The 10,888-nt window shown below is 34.9% G+C and overlaps 1 pseudogene; it reads left to right on the top strand.

Moving 5' to 3' along the window:
• Window positions 1–1,920: 1,920 nt before the first annotated feature.
• On the top strand, window positions 1,921–3,207 carry LOC143672997 (olfactory receptor 5M3-like; annotated as a pseudogene).
• Window positions 3,208–10,888: the final 7,681 nt, after the last annotated feature.

Below are 10,888 nucleotides of genomic sequence, written 5' to 3'. Positions count from 1 at the left end.
CATTATCTTACCCTGTTTCTAACTACTGCTGGACTCTGTTACCAATGACATATTTCAAGTTTATTCTTGAATGTCCGTTCACATCAGTGGGACCATACAGTATTTGTCCTTTTGTTTTTGACTGGACTCACTCAGCATAATATTCTCTAGGTCCATCCATGTTATTACATGCTTCATAAGTTTATCTTGTCTTAAAGCTGCATAATATTCCATCGTATGTATATACCACAGTTTGTTTAGCCATTCTTCTGTTGATGGACATTTTGGCTGTTTCCATCTCTTTGCAATTGTAAATAACGCTGCTATAAACATTGGTGTGCAAATGTCTGTTTGTGTCTTTGCCCTTAACATCTGAGCTATAGGGTTTTTGTTTTTTTTTTACTATTATTACTACTTTCATTTCTTTTCTCTATATTAACATTTTATATCTTTTTCTGTTGTGTTGCTAGTTCCTCTAAACCGATGCAAATGTACTAAGAAACGATGATCATGCATCTATGTGATGATGTTAAGAATTACTGAGTGCATATGTAGAATGGTATGATTTCTAAATGCTGTGTTAATTTCTTTTTTTTCTTTCCGTTAATAAAAAAAAAGAGTGCCATTTTCCAGCCAGCATTTTGTTGTTTTAAAGGCTATTGTGGCCAAATTGAATTGCAAAATGAAATGAGTTTTCTGTGGTTTTATTTCCCATTTTGAGTTTATTTTGAATATGGTGTAAACATTCAAAAGGAGTAGATTCTGGGAGAAGAGTAGTTTCAGAGCCAATGAAGTGATTGATCATTTCCCATGATTGCTGGGTTTAGGTGCCATACTAAAACGAGCTGTGGTGTTCCCTGAACAGCACCCTGAGGAAGGCTGTAGTGTTCCCTAGATCCTGGACAAAATTAAGTGAAACTAACAACCCAGATCCATGATCCTTCATGATAAAAAGGCAGGCATCCCTGGTTTGTTATCGGGAACCAAGAAAGTGCATGCAGTCTTTCACTCAAGGTGTCCCCCCAGTGACTTTGACTGCTGCATGTGCAAATGAGGCACCCTGAATTCCATGCTCAGTCAAACAAAACTCTTGAGGGGAGGATCTGGGCAGTAAGCATCACCTATCTAGGGCTGAATTACTTGTAGATGTTTGAGTGTTGTGGATGTGAGCTGGCATTGCATTGAGATGGTCTGAGCCTGTAGACTCAAGCTGTTAATTACACGGAAACCTGAACAGCTGTGAAGGTTTGGGGGATGGAGTCAGCTAGAAAGCTGCCCCTGTAGCTCCACGGGGCTGGAAAGTGAAGCCTCAGTCAGTCCTCCATCCCAGGTTTCAGCACCAGATGTTAGTCACAGAGTCATTAAACATTTCACATGAGAGAGCGAGTCAAAGCTTAACAGATTTATTGGGGAAGCAAAAGGAGGAAGAAGTAGAAGGAAGCCATTGATACAAAGGTCTATGGAAGTCAGAAAAATGGCTCCAACTCTTTGTTCTGGGAGTTATGTCTCAAAGGGAAAGTGACACCAGTAGGGGAGGGTGCTCACTAGGTGGTGTGTTGTTCCTTGATTGGATGGGCACTCGTTGACTTAGGGTATGATAGGTATTGCAGAGGTATTCTCCTTTGATGTGCAGGTGCATGTATCAGGCAGGGTGAGATGCTGGCGGGGGTGGATGTCATCAGCAGCACCATCTGGAGAATACAATACTATCTAGTATGGCAATCAGTTCATATCTGGGTCCAGGAACCTGCTGAAGATGCTAAGGAGGTGGCTGAAGGAGCTCTGCATCAACAGTTCCCTTTTCTTGAATTCTTTTTCTGAAATCCAACAGTAATAAAAGATAATATAAATGAGGAATGGATGTATCTGTTATGTGTATTTACTGGTTTCTATTTATTTCATTAGATTAAATGCATCTCTACCTGGATTAGGTTTAAGAAAATGCCAAGTTTTACTGATGCAACAGTTTATTCTTCGGGATTAACTGGTCATCCTGAATTACAACTCCTTTTCTTTAAGGTTTTCTTACTGGTCTCCATTATCTCCTTGGTTAGGAATAGTGGCATGATCCTATTAATCAGGCTCAGTCCCCAGCTCAACAACCCCATGTTCTTTTTTCTCAATCATTTATCTTTTGCCGGTGTGTGGTTCTCCTCCAATGTTACACCTAAAATTTTGGAAAACCTGCTATCTGAGATTAAAACCATTTCCTACTCTGGTTGAGTTGTGCAATGTTTCTTCTTCACTGCCTTTGTCCATGTAGAGATCTTCACCCTTGCTGTGATGGCCTTTGACTGATACATGGCAATTGACAGCCCTCTGCTCTATGGCAGCAGAATGTCAAGGACTGTTTGTATTCAACTAATGTCTTTCCTTATATATACAACATCTTTATTAGTCTCATCTCCACACTTTGGACCCATGGTTTGTACTTTTATGATAACATTGAGACCAACCACTTCTACGGGGAACACCCAGCCCACATCAAATGGACCTTTATTAACGAGTACACTCTGCAGACTTTGGCAGGTTTCAACCTCTCTTATTTCTTATTGATTATTATCATCTCCTACATATTTATCTCTATTGCCACCATAAAAATGTGCTCTTCAGAAGGAAGAAAGGCAGCCTTTTCCACATGTGGGTCCCACCTGACCACCATCATCATATTTTATGGAACTCTCTTCTTCATGTATCTTAGAAGCCCAACTGAAGAGTCTGTGGAGCAGGGAAAAATGGTGACTGTGTTTTACACCACATTTATTTGTGGTAGTATTTATTTGGCTACTGATGGCAACTTCAGCAGGCTTCTCCCAATGAGTCTGAGGCACCTATGCATACTTCACTTCATGATCACACTGTAATGGAATTGCCTGTTGACTTACTCTTGTTCTCCACAAAGCTGAAATTTCCTTGAAGGCAGAGCTATGTCCTGCTCTTTTTTGTATCTCCAATGGCTAGCACAGTATCTGGCACAGAATATGGCCCAATAAATATTTTTCAAGTGAATGAATCAAATAATCCTTCAAAACATCTTCAAAATCTTTGGTGTCTAGTGTATCAGGATAATCATCTAGATGCACCCAAAAACTGTCTTTCTAATACCTAGACTGTCATCAGTCTTTGCTTAGATGTTTCCTTTTCACTATGTTGAACCCTATGTACTATAGTCTTAGAAATAATAATGTAGAAGAGGCCATGAACAAAACAATCAGCAGAACATTTTAAACTAAATAAAATGGAAATTTGCCATATATGATAAAATACACAGTCCAACAGAAGGGATAGACTTAATTATTTCTTCTGGATAAGTTGAGGAAAAGTGAAACTTATATTTTCAGTGAATAGAGAAAAAATAATATACAATTGGAAAGAGAATAATGATATAATAAACAGGAAAAGCATGCTGTAAATCCAGAACATTCTGGGTCTGTGAAATCTGAAATGACAAAAAATATTATGAGAATTTATCTACCATGTTTCCTGTTCATGCAATGTAAGATTCAGTGTTTATTTTGGAATAGAGAATTCTTATTCATGGCTGTTTGATATTTCATTATCCACCCTTATAGTTCTGCTTTTAAAAGAATTATAATTGTTCATTCTTGCACTTAGGATAGATTTTAGCTCTGGATTATATGTTATTATTTACAAATGTTTAAATTGAGTACCAATACATTGTAAACCACTGTTATAATTAATGACAACATCCCTGACAATGGAATATTTTAGTTGAAATCTGTTAAAAAGTCTATTTCTGCAACATTAATCATTATAACTAGTTACTTCATGAGTTTTTACTTTCAAATGTATATGAGTCAATTGCACTTATTAATATCTTTGCTTGTTTGACAGTATTATGTGCCCTAGAAAAGCCATGTTTTAATCCTCATCTGATCTTGTGGGAGCAGCCATTTCTTTTAATCCTGATTCAGTATTGTAGGGTGGAAACTTTTTGATTAAATTATATTCACAGAGATGTCACACACCTAATTGTGGGTATGATCTTTTGATTAGATGGACTTGTGACTAAACCAATGAAGGTGGGTTTTGATTAGTTCACTGGAGTACTTTAGATGATCATGCATCTATGTGATGATGTTAAGAATTAATGAGTGCATGTGTAGAATGGTATGATCTCTAAATGTTGGGTTAATTTCTTTTTTTCCGTTAATTAAAAAAAAAAAAAGAGAAGGGATAATTGGAGATGAAGGGATACAGACTGTACAACGGGACTGGATATAAAAACTCAGAAATGGACAGCACAATACTACCCAATTGTAATGCAATTATGTTAAAACACTGAATGAAGCTGCATGTGAGGTATAGGTTTTTTGTTTTTGTTTTTTTTTGTTTTTTTTTCTTTCTATTATTGTTTTAATTCTTATTCTGTTGTCTTTTTATTTCTTTTTCTAAATCGATGCAAATGTACTAAGAAATGATGAATATGCAACTATGTGATGTTATTAAGAATTACTGATTGTACATGTAGATTGGAATGATTTCTAATTGTTTTGTTAATTCTTTTTTTAATTAAAAAAAAAAAAGAGCAAACACTTTAGAGAGAGCTCAGAGCCAACAGAAAGTGGACAGAAACTTCAGAGCAGAGCTGACACAGATGCTGAAAATAGAGACAGGGATGCTTGGAGATGCTCAGAGCCCAACAGACATCATCATGTGATGTTAAGCAAATGAGAACCTGAAGAGAGCCAAGGGAAGCCAAGAGACAAAAGCCACCCCCATAGAAGCAAAGTGAGGAAACTTCACAGGAACAGATGCCAAAAATAAGGAGCCCATGAGCAAGGGACCAGCAGGTTCCAGTCACATGCCTTTCCAGCTGACAGAGGTGTTCCTGACCCATTGGTCTTTCTTGATTGGAAGTAACTTCTTGTTGGTGCATTTATTTGGACATTTTTATAGGTTTAGAACTGTAAACTTATAACTTATTAAATTCCCTTTATAAAAGCCACTCCATTTCTGTTACTTTGCATTAATTAACACAATATCCTATGTTTTCCTTTTAACATTCATCTTATAATGACTATAATAAAGTGAAGATATTTTCTCACCAATGTTCTGAAATTTGAAATGTGCTTCTTTAATTAGATTTTGGCAATTTACTTTCATAATATTTTGGGGACATAGAGAGATATATTTATTTGTTTTTTCTCTATGTTTTTAATTTAGGGTTTTATTTGGTGGAAGCAGAAACTAGCTGTCCTGTAATAGTACTAGCATGCTCATTTTTACCTTGTCATACATTTTATATCTGACTTTAAAAGCACACTTTATACCACACATTTCTTCCTTCCTGCCTGAGCATGCATGCATTAGATTTGTCGAAAAAAGTTTTAAACAGATGTGAACTCAGGCAATCTCAAGACTAAAAGGCTACACATACTAGAAATCAAGCAGACAGCTCCAGTATCCTCTCTTCTGCCCACCCCTGGTTCCCAATTTCCTTTAATCTTCTACAATGATGTAGTCTCTACAAATATAAACATTTCTATTTCTGTAATTCTAGAAACCTAACAAAGAATATTGAATAAGAGACTCATATTTCTGTGTTCTCACCATGGATTATAAAACTTTGTCAATTTGTAAGATGTAATAATATTTCATTTTAATTTAAGTATTGCTGAGTATTACTAGTGAAGTTAAATATTACATGAGTGCTGGACATTTGAATTAATGTAATTGTGTTTATATGATCTATTTTTCTGTTAGGATAAACATATAATTTGAGTTGAAGTAATTATTTGTCTATGAACTCTATGTATAAGAGTATTAACTCACTGAACTTTAAAGTCCACAAGAGAAGAGACCATTTTGTCTTAATCATTACTGATTAAGTATCTTTGCTATAAGAGCCTAATTGATATTTGCTAATTAAATTAAGACTCATTGCCCATTTTATATTTTTCATCTTTTGATTAAAATATGCTAATAGCTTAAATGGTTATGCAGTCAGATATACCAAACTTGCTAAAATTTACATTAATTACTTTATATTTATTTTTGTCTAATTCTCAGCATTCTAATCTGTTGTTTATAAATAATTCACTCATTTATGTAATAAATATTTATTGACTGCTTATTATGTTCCAAACATTGTTTTAGTTATTTGTTCTCAGTGAATAAAAGAGAAAATATCCTTGATTTCTTGATTCTATTCTATATTAGAGAAATGTATTTATTTCTCTTGTTGTAATTCCACTTCAGTATTTCAGGAACTGCTAAAGTTAAGTTGCCAAACATATAAATAGATGACTGTCTCTAGAAATTCAAAGAACAGCATCAATGAATTTTCAACTAAATTTTCTTTCAATGCACTCCTTTTCCACTGGTTTAGCCTACCAGTCCTAAATTTCTTTCTTTTTTTAATTTTAATTTTATTTTTTTAAATATTTTTATTGATAAAACTTAACATACTAACATACAAGCATTCATAACATACAAACATTCCATACATGGTGTGCTGGTTTGAAAGGATTTATGTACCCTCAAAAAAACATGTTCTAATTCTAATCAATCTTGTGGGAGCAATGGTTGTTTCAACTCCTTCTAATCTTTACTCAGTACTATAGGTTGGAAACCTGACTACATTATCTCTACAAAGACGTGACTCAATCAATACTGGGTATTAAATTTGATTAGATGGAGACATGTGTCCAGCCATTCTATGTGAGTTTTGATAAGTTTACTGGAATCCTCTAGAAGGAAAGACATTTGGAGAGAGTGCATTTTGAGAAGGAAGAGAGATCCGAAGAACCACAACAGAAGGATGAGAGAACCACCAGCCAGTGACCTTTGAATGTGAAGAAGGAAAACACCTCCCAGGGAGCTTCATGAAGCAAGAAGCCTGGAGAGAAGGCTAGCAGATGTTGCCAGGTTCACACTGTCCCCTCCCAGCTGAGAGAGAAATGAATGTCATCGGCCTTCTTTAACCAAGGTATCTTTTCCTGGGTGCCTTAGATTGAACCTTTCTATAGACTGTTTTGTTTGGGCCACTTCAAAGCCTTAGGACTGTAAACTAGCAACTTACTAAATTCTCCTTTTTAAAAGTCATTCCATTTCTGGTATACTGCATTCTGGAATCTAGCAAACTAGAACACATGGTATACAGTTAATGGCTTACAATATCATCCACATAGTTGTGTATTCATCACCAAGACCATTTTTGGAACATTTGTATCTCTCTAGGAAAAGGAAGAAAAAAAGAAAAAAACTCATACGTACCATACTTCTTACCCCTCCCTCTCATTGACCACTAGTATTTCCATCTACCCAATTTTTTTAAACTTTTGTGCCAGTCTTAAATTTCTAATGTCTGTCATAGAGCTGTCAATTATAACAGATTTTACAAAGAAAGAACAGTCTTGAATTTTTCCAAGGGAATGAAGATGGTATATGCAACTTCAGAATTACAGACCATAAAACACCACCCATAAATGGAACAAATCATTTGGATTCTGGAACACAGATCAATTAATTTATGTAAATTTGAAGACTGTTGTTTCTGACAAAATGGAAGAGTAGATAGCATTAAAATCTTTTAAGCATGTAGAAGTCATCTGGCAATAGTGTAAATTATTGGAAACTAAACTGAAACAGAATGAAAAATTCAGGAATGTTAACTATTTTTAAAGTAAGGATCCTCTAAGATTAAGATCTTTGCCAAGTGGCAAGCATAGGAGAGCGAAAGGACCCACTTAAAATGATGGCTTATGTATGAGTCTTACAAATAGAGTCTTGCATCACTTGCAACCCTAAAGGGTTATAATCTTTTCTTTGATGAATAAAGTTTCAATAAAAAAGTATCTTTCCTTTAAATGGAAAAGACAAGAGACTTGTCTGCTACTCAAGCTTAGTCTTGGTGAAGAGAGGAGAGCAAAGGGAAGTGAGAGAAATAGAAAGGCGAGTCGAGGAAATTTCCCTAAGAAATGATTGTCACAAGCTTCTCTCTTACAAGTTTACATTGTGCATTTATATTTTTATTCTTGTCTTAAAAACTCTAAGCCAATAATTTTGTTTAATATGTTCTTAAGATAGAAAGCCTCCCAGGCTCCTGGTTGAAACTAATTTAATATATTTCTAGAGGAACATTTTTTCATCCCAAATCAGTAAGAATTCTCATAGCTAAAATTTCAACACATATTAAATCACAACCAACAATCATAGGGCACTTGAGGAAATAGGGCACCAAGAGTGAGAGTAATAAACTAAAACAAAAAAAAACACCAAAAAATCAAACCTGCAAATTTTTCAAATATTAAAATTATTGCATATAGAAAATAATCATTATATTGAACCCAAAGGGCATTGTATTATCTCTGTTGTTGCTTTAAAATATTCTAAGAGGGAGAAGTCCTTCTTCTTTCCTTGGATAAAAAAATCTGATGGCCTTATGTTTTCTTTTGCTTTTTTAATTTACTGGCCACTCATCAGTAATGGAACACTTTATGTTCCAACTGTCTTAATTTGGTATTTGAAAATATCCAGACTTAGATATTACTAGATTTCTTTTTCATTACAGAGAATAAAACCTCTGCCTTGCCCTACTTCTCCAGAATGGGGCTGCCAAAAATAGGAAATCTTCATTAAGTAAAGATGGTATTAAAATGTTTATTTTTTCCCTCACTCAGTTCAAGTCTCCCAATTCCAATTTGTTGTTTTTTACCTCAGAATATCCAAATTGTGGGGAACAGGGAGACTAAATAGGTAAAAGGAGCAAGAAATTCTTTTCTTTACTCTTATTCTCACAAATTGATTCTGTATACTCAAACAAGGAGTCTTCCCTACCTGGGACACTTTCATTTTCAGAAAGTCTTTTCTTCCACTGCTTTAACCTTGAATTGAAGTTTTCTTGAAGTGAAGAATGTTCCTTTATTTCTCACACATCCTTTGCTGTGAAAAATCTGGTATTCCAAGTGGCAGCACAATTTCCTTGCTCTGTTATCAAAACAGGTAGCAAGTTATTTTATCCCTTTTTTAAATTTTTCTTTTTCTAGTTTTAGACTTCAACTTCAGGGGATATGCATTTAACTGTTCAAATGACCACACTGAAATCTTCCCTCTTCATTTGGAGTTAGGGAAAAATAGTTCTCCATGCTTTACCTTAGTAGGTCTAAGGTTCAGACCCCCTCCTCATACTTATTCAACTCTGTTTATAATGTTCATGTGGGAGAAGTGTGCAAGAGACATTAAACTGGTTTTAGGCCAAATCTCAATTGCAGGTCTGCTGGGTGTTACCTCACAATTCTGTTTATTATCTTTTATTGAATGCTTCAATGACAAGAGATCCTGACTGCATGAGTCAAAAGAATCTGAGACAGGATAAACCTCATCTTAAGATATCATTTATTTATAATATTTAAAAGATTTAAAAATATTAGGGGTGCAAGGGTAGTTTAATGGTAGAATTCTTACCTGCCATGCATGAGACCTGGGTTTGATTCCTGGCCAACATACTTCCCAAACAAACAAGCAAAGGAATGAAAAATTAAATGAAAAAACAAAAAACTCAACAAACAGTGCTGCAATAAGAAGATACTTACATGGGAAAAAAAATGAAATGTGACCCCCACCATATAGCATACAAAAATTATTAAAGTTAACTTAAATTTATGAGGAAGTAAAGAGATTTGAAGTCAACTGAGTTCATGTGAAAAAGAATCAAAGAGAACAACTAGAAATAAAAATATGTAGCAGAATTTTTAAAATTTATAATGATAATATAAAACACAACAGCAAAGGAAATTAGCAAGGCTGAAATAGAGATGAAGAAATTGTTCTGATTTCAGCATAGAGAAACAAAAAGATAGAAGCTATAAAAAGAGATTATGGAACATGAAGGTAGAGTAGTTGAAAATAGAGATTTTTAAAAATAGAGGAAAGTTAACAATCTTGGGAAATAAAATCAGTTCAATAGCCCTGTAAAGCAAACAAAGGAAGAGCCTCTCTGCCTTTTTGAGGGTTTTACTGATTTTCTTCTTAGCACCAGAACGTAAGCACTGAATTTAGATTTGGCATGCTAACTCTCTTCTATTAATTTTCTATCTACAGTTTAAATGTATAAATACAGCATTCATTTAACTGCATGCAATAGAGACACCAACTACATTGGGTGGACAGATGTCTATTCTGTCAGGTAAGGGGGCAGTGCAGCCTGGCATGGCCTGGTTCTTCCATGTGCTCACCAGGAAGACAGCTTCTTCCTTCTCTCAGTTTGTCATGTTTTGCAGGATTAAGATACCTCATCACTCTGACTACATTCCAAGCAACAGAATGCAGAAGACCTAAAAGTGATAAAAGGAGGAGAGCATAACCTCTTTCTTTAAACAAAAAAACAGCTTGACCTCAAGTTGTACACAACATTCTCACAAATATCTCCTGTGCTAGAACTTAGACATCCACATTCAATTGGAAGGCAACAGGACAGGAAATGTTACACACCTGTCTGCATTCTCCACAATATCTAGCAAATTGCTTAGATGTGATAATTACATAATTATCAGGGATACAGTGATGAATATGGCACTGTGTCTTGTTTCAAATTGTTAGTAGTCTAGCATCATGAAGTATGCACTTAAAATGGTCTTTAAACAATGTGGTGACTACAAATAGCAATAAAAGCTAACTGCTTTGGAAATACAACAGAAGACATGATTAATTTTACCTGAGGAGACTCAAGGAAAAGAGAAATTAATTTTTACCAGAGTCATATAGATAGCTCATGGGTTGAGCTATATTCTTTGCAGTCTGGAGAGGACTGTGATTAGGATGTGAATAATGAAAATTCACTTTTTTGTTTTGTGAAAGTTGTCCTACCAGATATCCCTGTGCTAAATGAATGGTTTTCACATTTTCGTACATTGAGAACCACAGTTTTGACACAAAATCCAGAGGA

This window comes from Tamandua tetradactyla (genome assembly GCF_023851605.1).
Source record: "Tamandua tetradactyla isolate mTamTet1 chromosome 22 unlocalized genomic scaffold, mTamTet1.pri SUPER_22_unloc_3, whole genome shotgun sequence".
NCBI lineage: Eukaryota > Metazoa > Chordata > Mammalia > Pilosa > Myrmecophagidae > Tamandua > Tamandua tetradactyla.
This window is presented reverse-complemented; position numbering and strand designations above follow the sequence as displayed.